Genomic DNA, 16,627 nt, shown 5'->3' with positions numbered 1-16,627 from the left:
CGATCGCAAACCTGAAGTCTGTCACCTTGCTCTTCATTCGGACCTTTGCCTGAATTACATATCAGTGTTTTTAATAAATAAAAACAACCGGAGAGAAGGAAAATAAAAGATGGGAGGAAAAGAATGACTGAAGAAAACAAAGGTCAGAAAGGAATGAACTATGGTATTGGAGGACGCTTCAGGGAACACCCAGTAAGAAGGAGTTCGTTGCAATTTAGAACAGGCTGAATGAAACTGGATCGTACAGACCGGTGCCATATTCAGAGGATGTTGCATCAGAAAACGCACTCACAGGAAATTCTAACCAGGCCTGTATAAACCTGAAGGCTTCACCCACAGTTAACTTTGCATCTCATCCTCCTAATCTTTAGAATCAGTTCACTGATTATCAGAAGAGTCCTGTCAAATTCCTTTGTTCCTGGGACTTTGGAAATGTCTTGTGCTCTTTCCCAGAGCCTGGAATTCAGGAACACTGAATGCTCACCCTGCAGGGCAAACGGAGTAGATTGAGAGCACCTGGTATCTGTTATTTAGTACTGGTCCAAACCACATTTTGTCTTTCTGGCCACCACATCATAGCCCCAAGTGAAGGGTTTACAGGAGATCCTGTTCGTATTGCCAGCAAGGTCTAACAGGCTTGAGAAAATCCACTGTACAGAGAAGTTAAATTTTTTAATTTAATTTCTGCTTGTTAATCAGTCATTCCAAAATGAAAGAAAAAGACATTAATCTAATACAGGCCTTGAGACAAAGCAGAAGATTAAAGTTAGCTTCTCAGTCAGGAAGAATTCTGAGGATAGCACAGAGAGAAGGGAAATAGATCATTGATAATAAGCATGACCTGTCAGAAAGAAACTTGAATGCTTTACAAATGGAACTATTATCTCCCATAATTTCTTAAAGATTCACTTTTCCCCCTTAAAAACAAATATGAGACTAATAGCTTTCCTCCTCCTCTTATTTAAATAAGAGAGCTGAAAGACACTTTACTGCCAAATTATTCTAACATTATTACTTGGCTTTTAAAAGGCAAAAAAAAAAAAAAGGATGTTTCTATGAATGGTTTGAGACTTACAATGCAAGTAACTGCAAAATTTACAAAGCTGTGCGTGGGGGAGAATTGAACCCTGAGGACTGGGCCATGAGATCCATTCAATCACTAATGTTTCTAGAATATGGAAGCCTAAAACGCAGTTTGATGCAGGTATCTCAGACGCTTGCACAGAAAACCGGGACCTGTTGTCTTGAAGTCCATCATGTTAGATTGAAAAGATTTGTCTTAAATCGGCTAGACATACAGTTGGACAATGACTCTCATGAGGAAGTCCAATTCCTGGAACCAAATAAATGAAAAAATTTGTTAACTGATAGTTGGCTACACATCTTGTAAGTGGTATCTTGGAAAGATATTTATTGGAAATGATGGGAATGTAACTAAAGTTAATGAAGTGGAACATCTCGGTTGCAGAGGCTGACCTGGGTTTTACGCAGTTACCCCGAAGGCTTGTGTTGTGGGAAAATACCCGGAGTTGACAGCCAAGTCAGCTGGTATTGGAGGCATGTGGAGGAAAAGGGAGATTAGCTGTGAATCTCCTCTTCTGGGAACACTCTGGGGAGAGGTGGTAAGGGTGCTGGGATCGGGCCAGTCCTACATGTCCTCACTTTGCAGGCATGGAAAGAAACAAGGGTGTATGGAGGAGGGGAGAACAGAGTGGTACTGAGAAACCAAGGGGAAGACGTGCAGCGAGTGTGGCTGCATCCATCGTGACAGCCCTGCTCTGTGAACCACTGAGCACTGTGGTCCCCGCCAGCCTTTCCCACAGGGGGAGTGGACACATTTTTGGGTGAAACAGTTCCCCCTTCCGCATGCTCTGAAATCCCCACATATTTTCTAGAGCGGCGAAAATGCAGACTCCTGTAGAAAGCAAGAGAGCTGTTTTCGGAAATGTTGAAATAAATTAAATCTTGATTACTCATTCATATCTTGGAAATTTTTTATTTAGCAGAAGCTATGCCTTTTGCAGGAACTCTAATGAAATATGTATGTTATTTTTATATTAACAGTGGAGACAGGGATACAGAGAAATACATGCGAAGGTTTTAATTCATGAATGTGTTTAACAAGTATTTATTAAGCACCTGCCTACTTTGTGCAAAGTCCTATACTTGAGCCTTCAAAGAGCCTTAAGACGACATCCTTTTCATCAGGCGCTTACAGTGTGGTTCAGAATCTGAGACCTGAACTGCAGGGAGGGTAACACTTAACAGAAGGCAGGACACAAATGCCAAATGAAAAGTAGAGTCAATTCTAAGTGCCAAGAGAAGGCAGAAGAGAAAGAAGACTTCTGAGAAGGTTCAAAGCCACCTGAGAGGTGCCTGAGTAGAATATTGCAAATGGCGCAGACAGTGCAAAAGGAGGAGAGGTGGGTGTAAGAAAGGGCTCAGAAGGTGACTAGCTAGAGGATAAGGACACACTACCCAGGAAAACTTGCAAAGAGGATTCACCGTTGGGAACCAGACCTTCACAAGACCAACCATCTTATCTCTAGCACGGCAGACTGCTAAAACGAAAGAAGCCTCTGAAAGAGCTGTAAAGCCCTGCTGAGCTCCAGTTCCAGGTGGTCATTTCCTTCAAAAAATATACCAGTTAATTTTTTTTCCTAATGAAATTTTACCTGGCCCATCCTTCTTCCTCTTCCACTGAGGATTATTTGCTCCATTGTAGTCCTGGCACTGTCCCTTCTGTGCCTGTATTTCTAGCCCCACGGTCTCTTGTACTTTGTTCAGTCCCCTGTGTCTGGGATACACATCCATTACCTTTTTTTTTACTTTCCATTTTCATACTGAGAAGACAAATGCCCTTCTTTTTCATGTTGTTCTTGGAATGATCTATTTTCCTCCTGGAAACTTTCAGGATTTTTCTTTTCATTCCAAGTATATGGATATTTCATGATGAAGCACATTGATAGGAGTCTTTTTTTTTTCTTCTTCTTTCATCTGGATCCTTAGTGGGTTCTTCCTATCAGAAACCTCTAATTCTTCTGTTCTGTGATGATTACTTGTGTTATTTTTACTGTTTCTCCCCTTCTCTCAGGATCTCCATATTGTTTTATTTTGTGTGTTATTGGTTCGGGGGGGTTGTTTTTTTCTATCTCTGGAATCCTCCTTATCTACTAGATCGCCCTGCAAGTGCTCTACCTGTTTCTCTCTGCTTGTTAGAGTGGGTTTTCTGTGGGGCTTTTTTTTTTTTGGTCTCTTTGTTTTACAGCCCAAAAGATTTCTCCAACTTTCCCTTCCTTCATGTTTCAAACTTCCAAGAATTCTTTCTTGTCTGTGACAGCTTTTTTCAGTAGTATGTTGATCTTCTTCTATGGATGCATTAAATTCTCTGGACGCTTTAAAGATTTTAATAATAGATTTTTTAAATGTTTTCTTCTATTCCCTGAACTATCTCTCTCTCCAAAGCAATCTCCTTAACTCAGGTTGTCATATGAGCTCCGCCTGGTTTCCCTCCCCCAACCCCCATCGCAGCCTATAAACTCTGCAAAGGCAGTAAGCTGGAACAATTGCAGGACTCAATACATTTGTTTTTCTGTCTCTCAGGAATCACTGTCCTTCGTTGCCAGATGTCCATTGTTTCCCCAATGCTTGCTTCACATATTTCATGAGGGTTTGATTGTTTCAGTTAGAAAGATAGATTCAGTTCCTCTATTCCTTTTTAGGAAGAAACAAGGGGTGTGTGTGTGTGTGTGTGTGTGTGTGTGTGTGTGTGTGTGTGTGTGTATGTGTGTTCTTATTACTTTTGCAAAGGCAAATAAATTTTTGAGATCTCTTACTGTTTTAATCGTTTTTAAAATTGTATCTTTTTAGTTTTCTTGATATAATATTTATATCTCTTATTCATACTTCTATCTAGCTGTAGCAGACTGGGCATAGCAATCCTGTCTTGAAATAGTGCCAAGAGTGAAAAACCTTTTTTTAAGTTTCTAGTGTTTTGCCCTTAAGCCTAATGCTGACAGGACTGGAAAAATGTTTTTTGTCATTGTTTGGTTAAAACAAACGTATCCATTTACTACAGTTTTTCTATGCATGTGTGTATTTGTGTTTTTAAATCAGAACTAAATATCAAACTTTATTAAATGTCTCTTGGCCATTTATTGAGATGAACATTTATATTAGTACAGGGCATTATCACAACACCTGTCAAGTACTGAGCTATCCTTACTTTTTAAAAGCAAAGCCACTTGCTGTATTTTAATGTTGTGCTGAATAGTGCATTTGTAATATTTAATTTAGGATTTGAGTGCTATTTTTGTAAAGTCTTGGTATGATGTTACTTTGGCTTTCTAAAAATAATTTGGAAGATTTGTATATTTCTCAATGCTCTGAAACAGTTTAAATAGAACTGGAATTATCTGTTACTTAAAGATACAAAGCAATCTAGGCCTGACATTTTCTTTTCTTTTTTTTTTTTTATTTACTTATTTTTCAAGTACAGTTGTCTATCTATTTCTCCCATCCCAGCCCAACCTGCCCTGTGCTCCCCACTAGGCCTGACATTTTCAACAGTGGCCCACAATTATCGGAGGTGGATAGATCTTTAACAAGTTTTTCAATTTCTTTTGTGGTAGTTCTATTTTATGTCTGTATATCTTCTGAAGTTAATTTAGTTACTTCGAAAATTACCCTCTCATCTAAGTCTCCAAGTACATTTGCATATTGTCTTGCAAGGTGCAGTTTAATTAATGCTTTAATTACCTTCAGAATAGGTGGCTGTTCCTAACTTCTCTAACTTCAAAATGATGTAAATGATTGATGATGATTTTTTCTTTTGTCTTCTTAATTAAGCTGGGTAGGGCTGTGCCTATGGTTAAGAAGTAATGGGCTCTGGGGTAAACATACCCGGACTGAAGTCCTGTCCCAATTACCATTTGTCCTTGGTGTCCTCATCTCCCAGCGAATTCACCCATTAGGACAGGTTAGGTTGGGCCATGCAAACACACGGTATCAACAACTCAGTGACTTGCAGCTCCGTCACTCAGCGTGTTAACTGCAGGTCAGCCTCATCTTGGCTCCGTGTCACACTCTCTCCAGGTCCCCAGCTAAACCAAGTGGCCTCTTTGTGGAATGTTGCCTGACACTTGGCAGAGAGGCAAAAGAAAAGGACGCAGAGGATCACATGCTGGCTCTGAAAGCTTCTGTTCAGAAGTGATACACATCACGTCTGATCAGATTTCATCGGCCAAAGCAAGACACCGCCAAGCCTGTGTCAGTGAGACAGATACATTGAATCCTCCCCAAGGAGAGACGGCAAGTATCTTAAGGGATTATCCAGTCCACCAGAGTAGATGACATTAATAAACTTGTGAGGATTAATGTACACGACTTCCTCTGTGCTGTGCTTACATAGAGTAAAAACTTACTAACTTATTCCATTCAACAAGTGTTGCAGAACCCCTTCTATATGCTGTGCTAGGCACCGTGGAGGTGGTATAATTGCAGGGGTTCTTAGTTACAAACCCATTCCAGCCAGTTAAGTCAGAAGAATTGAACGATTAATGTATCTTAGCTCTCTTCCGGAATCTGTGGGGGATGTGAGCGGCAGAGAATCCGGGTTGGAGGCTTCTGCCCCGTGAATAATGTGCAGTCAAATCACAAGGCTGCTTCAGGCAGAACCCACTGTCCCACGATGGGCATGAACACAGCAGCTGGTTCCAGTGTTGGTAGGTCAGATGCCAGAGCCTTCACCACCATCCTGGTCAAAAGGTGGATTCCTCGTGGGACCTGCTTCTTCACATAACTGCTTTTCGATTAGTCTCACACAGGTTAGTGTGGCTGGTAGAACCTGGGCACCTTGCCTGAACTCTAGTTGCAAGGAAAAATGTGTAAGTTAGTTCTGAATTCTTTCTTAAAGACATAGGATTCGTAATACAGCAAATTAGCTGAATTTAAGAAGGCAGTTTAAAATACTGGATGACCCCAATACATGATAAATATCTACTACCGAGGTATAAAGGAAAAAGTGGACATGGACTTTACCCTCATGGAACTATATAGTTCAGTAGAAATACGCATATTAATCAAAATTCAATCAAATATAAATGTGTAAATATTACTGGACAAGGGACCTGACCCTGAGCAGGTCTGCCTAGGGCCGGCTGCAGTGTGTGAGTTCTCCACTTCGTGTGGGAAGGATTTCACAACAGGAGTCCAAGTGACTATGAGGATCCATTTATTAAAGCTGGGGACAGTGAAACGAGGAAGGGCTCAGCATAGAAGAAGCACCAGGAGAGCCTGGGCTGGGCTGCCTTAGCTCAGTGGGAAGTCAGAGCAAAGGGGGCCTTGGGGGCAGATTCAGGGGCCAGGCCTTGGACAAAGCTGCCAGCTGCCCACTGCCTTAGGGTTTAGGAGACAGTGCCTGTGAAGAAAGAAGTGGAGGGAAAAGGGAAGGGGAATGGCTGGGGCGGCTCCCCAGAGGGAGACCGCATGCCCTTTTGTCTCCTTCTTGCAGATGGGAATCTTAGGGGAAGTCTTAGGAGAGGGTTTCAGCAGAATATTCATCTCTCCTCCAGGTGTGCTCTTTCAGGGTCATGGTCTCCACTGATTGGCCAGTGACAGGGCTGGGGGTCATTAGTCATTGTAGCTGGTCCCACTCTGTTTGGCTCCTTTTCTGGGCCTGGAGCTGAAATACAACTGAGGCCTAGATGTCATCTCTAGGGATGTGACCTTCTGTATCTGGCTGTAAATGGCTTGACCACTGTGTTCAGCTGTCTGTCTCAGTGTCCCTATTCTACTTGCCAAGGACCATTCCTAGCTTCTTGCTTCTCTGTCTCATAAGGAGGTATGCACAGTCTATTTATAGCATATAATAGTTAGGCCTAGTAAGATGGGCCTAGTAAGATGGTCAAAGCTTCCCCAAGGAAATGGTAATTGAGGTGAGAGCTGAAGAAAGAGTAGGATAGGAGTTTTCTCACCAGACAGAAGGTGAGAAAAGAGCCCAAGAGGCAAAGGGAATGATTTGTACAAAGGCCACTGTCAGGAAGGAATTGGGATCCTCTTGAAGGGCTAGAAGTCCTCAGAGAAGTCACCGAGTCAGGTGGGTGGAGATCCTGCAGTAAGAGAGCACTGGAGAGGCGGCAAGGCTGCACCTCGGAATCCTCGCAGAGATCCGGGGATCTGGTTTTTTGTGCCCATCGCCCCTCTGTCTCCAGCCCAGGTTCGTGAAAAGGAAAACAGAAACATGCTTAAACATTCTCCAGGGACTCTAATGCATAGGGCTTGGAAGCATCAGTCTAGCCTAGCATTTCCCTTTAAGGAGACCTTTCAAATGGTAGTAGCAACACAGTGAGAGAAAAGGGGTGACTGACAAGAGATAATCAATATTTTTTAAACACCTACCATTTGCCAAGCACCATGCATAGGGGACTTACATAAATTACCTCAGGTTGTTATATTTTTATTTATTTTTAATGATATTTTATTGATTATGCTATTACAGTTGTTCTCATTTTTGTCCCTTTGCCCCCCTCTACCCAGCACCTCCCACTCTCTCTAGTTGGTTGTTTTTTGCTTCCTTATATTCCTAATCATTGATTTGATTCTTGGCTTCATCCACTCTAGTGTCGTTGCCCTGTACATTGTTCTTTATTCCAATTAGTGCATCCTTCATTTCTGACTGGATTTTTTTTATCACGTTGAGGTCCTCACTAAGTTTTTTGAGCATCCTTTTTTTTTTTTTTTTTAGATTTTATTTATTTATTTATCTTTAGAGGGGAAGGGAAGGAGAGAGGGAGAGAAACATCAATGTATGGTTGCCTTTCATCATCCGCTGGGAGGCGAGGGCTGTTGACTCGAGGGCTGAGCATCCTTATAACCTGTGTTTTGAACTCTACATCTGATAGGTTGCTTATTTCCATTTCATTTAGCTCTTTTTCTGGAGTTTTGATCTGTTCTTTCATACGGGCCATGTTCTATGTCTCCTCATTTTGGCAGCCCCTCTCTGTTTGTTTCTACGTATTAGGTAGAGCTGCCTTGATTCCACGTCTTGGCAGTGTGGCCTAATGTAGTAGGTGTCCTGTAGGGTTCAGTGGCCCAGCCTCCCCTGGCACCCAAGCTGGGTAATTGAACTGCACCCTTCATGTGAGGCTGAGTACACCCTCCTCTTGTAGTTGAGCCTTGAGAGTTGATGGCAGATCAATAGGAGAGATTTGCCCAGGCCAGTTAGCTGCCTGTGACCACTGACCACCACCCTCCACCCTCCAAAGAGCATCAGCTGTGCAGGCACACAGTAGTGGTGCTCCAGCGTGGTCTGTAGCTGTCCACTGAGTGTGCTGGCCTTGGGGATGCCCCGGTAGTGTAGACCAAGGTTAGCCCCTACCTGTGTTTCGCCTAGAGCCACCCTGCCTGAGCTATAAAGCAATATGAGATGGTTGCTACTTGTGTTGGACTTGGAAATTTCCAGCAAAGCCAAGCTGTGAATCTAGGCTGGTTGCTGCTATTGCTGGGCCTGGGTCTCACTGAAGCCAGCTGTTACTTGTTTGATGGCATTTAGGAGTTGTGTAGAAAGAGCCAAGACCAGCCATTCATGTGGAAAAGCAGCTTGGGTGGGCCCCTAAGTTGGGTGCGGCAGAGTCTCTGGGGATCTCCAAGGCAGATCAAGCAGTGTTAGCCAGGTTGATGGAGTTGCAGGTGCAGTACCAGCCTGGTTCTGTTGGGTAGGGTCCAGAAAAGGGACAATGGCCCCTGCTTACCTTGATACAAGAAAACCGAGCCTACCCCTGCACGTGACTGGTGCCCCTCAAGCCACTACCCTGGTGCTTGAGCTCAGAGAGAGTGAGTCTGAGTGAGTCCATGTGTGGATCTTTAAGAGGAAATGCTCAGTGCTCCAGAATTTTCTTCCACCAACTCCATCCTTGCTGGGTTTTGCAGCCAGAAGTTGCAGGGACTCATTATCCTCTCCCTGGGACCCTGGGCTGAGAGATCTGGTGTGGGGCTGGGACTCCTCACTCCTGAGATGTCCCTCCTGAATTTTTATCCACAACACGTGAGTGAGTGACCAGCCCAATCTGTATCTATTCCCTTTGTACTAGTCTGGGTGGATGTGGTTTCCTTAATTCCGTAGTTGTCAGACTTCCATTCAACTCAGTTTCTAACATTTCTGAGTGATAGTTGTTCTATATTTTAGTTTTAATTTTGATGTGGTTGTGCAAGTAGGCAGCCATGTCTGCTTACGCTGCCACCATGACTGCAAGTCCACGTTGGTGTATTAACACAAATGAAAGAACTATTTCTTAGCAAAGTTAAGTAATTTAGGCAAATTCATACAGGTGATCAGGAATGGGAACAAGCTTTGATCTAATGCCTCTCTTGTTCCAAACCCCACAGCCTGGTCTTTCCATTATACTTTGTTCCCACAACAGCAGATCGTGGGAACAATGCACCAGGCCAGCAGTCCTCCAAGTGGGGACCTGAAACCAGCAGCAGCAACTGGTTTAACAGAAATTTGTTAAATATGCAAATTGCCAGACCCCGCCCAGATGTACTGAATTAGAAACTCTGGGGGTGAGGCCCACAGAGCAGTCCGTGTCTCAATATGTTTTCCTTGTGAGTGTGATGCACAGATGATTTTGAGAACCAATGCATGCGGCCAATTGTTCTCAAGGGGACTTGATGAAGGGCCTCTAACCTTGCAGTGACTAGTTTCCTAGCCTCTCTTCTTCCACTATGAATAGCAGTCTTAGAACTGCTTCCTCAGCTCCTTCTTTCTTTCTGCTGTGTAGTATTCCATTGTGTCAACGTACCACAGTTTTTTGATCCACTCATTTATTGATGGGCACCTAGGTTGCTTCCAACACTTGGTTATTGTAAATTGTGCTGCTGTGAACATTGGGGTACATAGGTTCTTTTGGATTGGTGTTTCAGGGTTCTTAGAGTATAATCCCAGTAGTGGAATTGCTGGGTCATAAGGCAGGTCCATTTTTAGTTTTTTGAGAAAATCCCACACTGTTTTCCACAGTGGCTGCACCAGTCTGCACTCCCACCAACAGTGCACTAGGGTTCCCTTTTTCTCCACATCCTCACCAGCACTTGTTTGTTGATTTGCTTCTGATGGCCATTCTGACCGGTATGAAGTTGGAGAGCATTATGCTGAGTGAAATAAGCCAGTCAGTGAAAGACAAATACCATATGATCTCATCTATAAGTAGAACTTAACAAAGGAGCAAGAAAAATATAACCAGAGACACTGAAATAAAGAACAAACTGACAGTAACCAGAGGGGAGGGGGAAGAGGATCACAGAAGTGGAGATGGGGCAAAGGCTCGTCAAGGCACATGTATAAAGGACACATGGACAAAGCCAAATGGGGGTAGAAATGAGGTGGGAGGTGGGGATGTGTGGGGTGGGGGGCGTGGTGGGAGGAAAATGAAGACAACTATACTTGAACAACAATTTCTTTTTGAAGTGCTTCTCAGGAAGGACCCCACATTGCTACCAGGAATCTGTGGTCCGTGTCAGCGCAGTAACTACTGGTATGTTCCCAGATGTTATTGCCCTGATTTAAAAATAGTCCAGCAGAAGCCTGCCCCAAGGGCCCATGAGTAACAGTAACAGTATGTGCATTCCCAGCTCCCCTGGAAAACAGAGCACAGGAGTAATTATATAAAGGTAAACTTCCTGTCCCTTTGTACTTAGAAGAATATAGAACTGGGAGTGGCTTTAGAGCTCAAGGGAGGATACTCGCCATCCTTAACAAAGAAAATCCAGCAAAGGGGCCCTAAAGGGCAGAGATTCTGCAGGGAAGCATGAACCAATCAATTATGTGCGTATTTTAAAACAATATTAGCAGCTGAGACCTTTAAAAGATCACAGTGGCAGCATGATGGGTAGGCAAATCGAGGGAGAAAGATGCCGTTCGTGGGGTGCCTGGAGAGAATAGAAAATGATGTGCCATTCAGCCCATCTGGGTCTGCCCGACGGAGCAGTTTGGAAGGTTATTATATACCCATGAGGTGCCACCTTTTTCACATTGGCCGGTAGAGCTTCCTCCTTTCTATGACCTCCCCAATGTCAGCCATTGCCTTCGGCCAGCACCCCAGACAAGTTCAAGGTTTCCGTAAAGCATCCAACTCAGGAACAGTGACCCAGTTTACCATGGCCTGAGAGAGCCTGGCATTTGGGAATTGCAGGGTTAGGTCACACTAAACTCTTTGTCATTTACTCTAGACATGTGTCAGATGTCAGCTTGGTGCCAAGACGAAGCCCAGGACGGAGATTAAGGTGGCAACACCGGCTATACAAACTTTACTTTGGCTCCAAATCCTACAGCACAATTATGCTGAACCATGAATTTTCAAACAGGGCACTGGGACGTTCGGCGAGTTGGTAGAGGAAAAAATGAGGTTAAATAGAACCAAAAGCCGTCAACTGCTTTCGTCAATAATGATGAAAAGAAAGGAAAACTCGATCAGTTATGCCCATGGGAATTGTGCTTGTCTCTCTGCTCACAGGCAGAGCCAGGACAGCCTGCGAAATCTCAGCAGCCCCTATTCACGTGGTGACAAAAGAAAGAGTGAGACAAACAATATATTTGCTTTTCACTAAGCAGGTGCCACAGGTGGGTGTGAGGGTCTCTTTCTTTTCCTGGAGAACAGTTTGGTTTTCCCCTTCCCGTCCCCCAGTCAGGTGCTGGTTACACAGGTGCAGGGGAAGGCTGGTTACCCTTCCCCTCTCTCTAAAATCAGTAAGCATCTCCTCAGAGGAGGATTTAAAAAAAAATCTGAGAAGCAAATAGAGGAGGAAGCCTCCCTTTTTTTTTCTGCCAAGGTCTCATGATTCTAGGAATGTGGAAGATGGTGCTGTTAAACAAACAAACAAACAAAACCTTAATGCTCACTCACTGGGTTCTCAGTGAGTATTTCTCTGTAACCAGGCTTACCTACCAATGCACAATTTATGAATTATACTCCAGTGCTCACATAAAGAATGAAAGTGGGCACTAGGCTGATGCTAAAAAGCAAGCTGAATTATTTAGTGGACTTCATCACATGACTGCCTCTGCTGGCCCTTAAAACTAGCACTAGCCTCTCTCAGAAGAAGGAAATTAACTTTGAGATTAAAGAATCCCGACCACGTGAATCGAGCTCAGCCTTCCTCAGTCCCAGGGGTCGAGAGGCGTTGCTCTACGTTCTGCGGTTTTCCCCAGCTCACAACTATTCCTCGGGCTCCTTCATCTTCTTCCTGCGCCCTCCTCACTGCAAAACTGAAGACCTTGCTCTCAAATGAATGTAGGTCCCCACTCTGTGCTATGCTCTGTGCCCCCAGACGATTTACATTTTTCTCTTATAAACTTGCAAATATTTTATCTTTGGTTTTGGTTGTATACATAAGAATATTGAGCCTGCAAGAAAACAAGTCATCAAAGTTATATAGGTGGTACCTAGCAGAGCTCTAATTTGAACCCAGAACTTTTGATTTCAAAGTTCCTACCACAGTAAAATGACATTGATGTACAAGGCCTGCCTTTTCAGACCACACACAGAAGATAACAAAATGCAGATAAACCAAGATTTTATCTCCGAAAGTCCAGGGTGTGTGCTTTGGGGTATTCAGAAAATCTCAGATGCTGGTTGCTCCTCCCTTAAACTGGTTTACTCCATTTAACCTCACATGAAAAATGTTGGCCTAGCTAACACTTCTGGAGATTCAGGCACAGCCTCACCTCATTCATCGTAACATACCTTACCGTGACACCACCAGCAAAATCCGACAGGAAAGTACAGTTCAGCCCAGGACAGACTTAAAATGTGGAGCAAAGTGAAGCCCATTTCTTACACTGTCAGGCCATAACCTTTGAGGAAACATTTTAATGGACTATAAATGAAAAGCCTGCAGCCAGAAAAACACAGGGAATTCCAGAGTTCTTCCCCCAAGATTCCCTGAGTTTATTCTATTTGCATAAACCAGGGATTTAAAAAACTACTCCCACTAAATAATATATACAAAATAGATTTCAAAAGCCTGAAAAGCAGCTGGTGCCAGTGCGACTCAGCTGGGGCATCCGTCTGTAAACCAGGAGGTCAGGGCACCTGCCTGGGTTGCGGGTTCAGTCCCAAGTCAGGGCACATTCAAAAAGCAATAGACTGATGTTTCTTTTGCACATTGATATTTCTCTCCCTCTTTCTCTCCCTCCCTTCCCCTCTCTCTAAAATCAGTAAGCATGTACTCAGAGGAGGATTAAAAAAAAATCTGAGAAGCAAATAGAGGAGGAAGCCTCCCTTTTTTTTCAGCCAAGGTCTCATGATTCTAGGAATGTGGAAGAGGGTGCTGTTAAACAAACAAACAAACAAAACCTTAGTGCTGACTCACTCCAGATCTAGAAATGGAACAAAGAAACTGTTTACTCCCTGTGATGAAATTCAAACAGGAAGACTGAGAGAGACTAAGAGGGAACAATGCCATGTTTGGGGTCAAAGTTTTCCCCCTTCGGCTGTGGCATTTTTCTTCCCCAGTGTTTTTCGATATGACAGTTACTCAGTAAATTAAAGCAAAACCTGCTTTGCTATCACACCTGGGAATTTGAGGCTATAAACTGTATCCACTAACTAGATTAAAGGTCAGCTGATCCACATCTTCTATCAGGGATGTCCGATCCGTGGCCCTCTGGCTGCCTGCGGCACACGATAGCTATGAATGCAGCCCAACCCGAAAACCGTAAGTTATGCCCAGACCTTTTTTTTTTGCTCATCAGTTTTCATCAGCATTTGTGTATTTCATGTGTGGTCCAAGACAACTCTCCTTCTTCCAGTGTGGCCCAGAGATGCCAAAAGTGTGGACACCCCTGTCTCAGTACCATGTCAGGTGCTGTAGAAAATTGAGATGTTTCAACACTGGTCCTTCTGTTGAAAAAGCTTAGATACTCTCATGGAAAAAGGGTGATCACAAATTAGAATCGGGCTCATTACATTTCTTAGCTTCAACCTGTGCCTTCCCTAAGGTCAGCCACAAGCCTGGAGGCTTCTCTGCCAGGCCAGCTGCTACCAAGCTTTCATATTAACCATAAAGACTTCAGACACTCATACTACTATCTTCCAGTCCAAATACACAGAAATGTATTAATAAACTACCACATGCAAAATACTTCCTGTGTTTTGAGGACACAGCAATCATTAAGGAACTAGTATTCTTCAAAGACACTTTCATGCCCTGGCTGGTGTAGCTCAGCAGATTGAGTGCCAGCCTGCAAACCAAGGGGTCACTGGCTCAATTCCCAGTCAGGGCACATGCCTGGGTTGTGGGCCAGGTCCCCAGTGCAGGGTGCACAAGAGGCAACCACACATTAATGTTTCTCTCCCTTTCTTTCTCCTTTCCTTTCTCTCTCTCTAAAAATAAATAAATAAAATCTTTTTTTTCTTTTTTTTAAAGACACTTTGCTCAGTCTTGGGATGTGGGTTGCTGCAGACAGGAAGCATGTAGCCTTGGGCAAGGCGGCTCTTTTTGGCCAAGGCAAATATTGCAAAGGGCTAACAGCTATTTGTCCACAGCTCTGCCAGCAGATGGGGGGATAAGTCCTTCAGAATGGAAGGGGGATCTGGGCAGTGCATCACAACACACACTAGTCTTTCCATTACACCACGTGGATCCACTACTTTACGTACCAGAGGAATCTATAGTAGGATTCCGGGGATGCTTGGGAGGGCTCAGGAGATTCTCTTGAGGAAAACTTAGAAAAGGGAGGTTAGCCTTGGGTTAACCAGGTTAGTGCTGTTTCAGAGTCACACCTGACTCATTATTTTCTTCCTTTTCAACCATCCTGGATTCTCCTTTCTCCTGGCTAGCGTTCCTGGGGCCTTTGTGACTTATTCAGTGTCATTACCCATACCTTCATTCCTGAGGAATCTCACCCCTGGTCACCCTGCCTTTATCAGGCTATGGCTGCTACCTTCTTTTTTCATTAGACAAGGGAGCATTAAGAGGCACCCAAGTGAATTACTTGGGTCACAAACGTAGTTTTTTTCTGCCTCTGTTGTGTAATAGAAGTATTCCTGCTAGGATTGTGACTTGAGTTCACATATACAGTCACCTTATCCATGAATCAAAGTCAGGTTTTTGCCTCATCCATCAACCAGTTGTTGGGGATCCATGACCATAGGCGTGAATGAACAGGGAGGATCTCTTGCAACAGTGACGATGGAATGGGACTCTGGCCTACTTGCTCAGATACCTTGCCTTTTGCCTCTGGCCCTGCTCATGCTCAGTCCTTCATGTGCTACTTCCATCTTGCAGTGGGTTGTGGCTGGGCCTGTCTGACCTTATGTCTTGGTAGGTCTGACAGAATTCTGTATAGGAGGGACAGTTTTGACCCCATGATCATTTGTTATCCCATAAGCAGTCACTCTATCTCTACCGTGGTTCAGTAGCATGCTAGAAGCTGTTTTTCAAAAGGTGTATATTATTTGTTAGAGTTGGCATGGTCTTGATGGGGGAACTCAAGAATTAAAAGTTTTAACTTCAGTCACAGTTGATAAGCTTAAGTGATTAAGGGATGTGGAAAGCTGTATTCCAACAACTGGAAGGCATGACCACACGACTCCAGGAAGTCAACAAGCAATTCAGCCTTGTGCTCCAGGGGGTCTGCAAGCATTGGAGATGGTATGTGAGTCACTGTGTTCTAGGGAGGAAATGTCCATGACACATATAAAAAAATGTTGATCAGCAAATAAAGTACTAGCAAAATTGCTGCCAGGCTGCAACTCTTACCCATTTAAACTTTCTTCCAAATCCCTTACATACTCTTTCTTCTCCTTATAAAAATGTTGGCTTGAGATGAGATGTAAAGATGGTTTCCGAGGGTATAAACCTGCCATCTTCTCAGATCGCTGGCATCTGAATAAAGTATTCATACAAATTCAATTCTTGTCTCTACTTATTGGTTCTGGTAGTGACAGGCAGCATGAACACCAACTTTTTCCAGTTTCATTCTTGCTCCAGAATCCAAAGCTCCATGTTGTGATTCTTCTTTGGTGCTTAGCACTGCTATCTTGTGCCAGGTGTAACTGGTAGTTGGTAGAGGTCTTCATTACCAGCTGAGAAGCAAGGATCCAGCTACAAAATCTCATCTTAGAATCTAGTTTCTCAGACTACTCCTCCTACTGTCATGGCTGAGTTCCCAGGAAGTTGACTCTGAAGCAGTGTAGCATGCAGGAAATGTATTATAGGTTCCTCTTGAAAGTAATACCTATGGAAGAGAAGAGAAGGAAACAAGATTGCACAGTGAAAGAAGCTGGGCTAAAGGCAATCTCAACAAAGCTTCAGTTGACTCCTTGCACAGTTATGAGTCTGGGACAACCTATAGAGTTGTGCAGAGCTGGGGGAAGGGCCAAGCATTTTTATCTCTACATTAACTACTTATTGGATGCAGGCTGACTCAGAAGGGGTCTTCAGCTGGAGTAAGGTGACCCTTATTAAATAATACTGAAAAGAATTGACAGCTGAAGATTCTGTGGACACTACTCCCTGCAGCTGGTGGAACAGAGTCCTTCATTGTTACAAGGTGACACATTGTGGCATCCACTACAGATGCTCTCTTCATTGAATGAAGAGGTGGGATAACTAACACAGCCTAAGAAGC

General features: G+C 43.7%; 1 long non-coding RNA gene across 1 annotated transcript; it reads right to left on the bottom strand.

Annotated features, from left to right (window-relative positions):
* Positions 1 to 7,858: 7,858 nt before the first annotated feature.
* On the bottom strand, positions 7,859 to 16,230 carry LOC128627926 (uncharacterized). Its single transcript, XR_008392219.1, has 2 exons — positions 14,655 to 16,230; positions 7,859 to 13,860 (listed from the first exon to the last, which is right to left on the bottom strand). It is a non-coding gene; the product is annotated as an uncharacterized LOC128627926 (long non-coding RNA).
* Positions 16,231 to 16,627: the final 397 nt, after the last annotated feature.

The sequence above is a fragment of the Artibeus jamaicensis genome, unplaced genomic scaffold (genome assembly GCF_021234435.1).
Source record: "Artibeus jamaicensis isolate MK-2021 breed Jamaican fruit bat unplaced genomic scaffold, CSHL_Jam_final contig_484, whole genome shotgun sequence".
NCBI lineage: Eukaryota > Metazoa > Chordata > Mammalia > Chiroptera > Phyllostomidae > Artibeus > Artibeus jamaicensis.
This window is presented reverse-complemented; position numbering and strand designations above follow the sequence as displayed.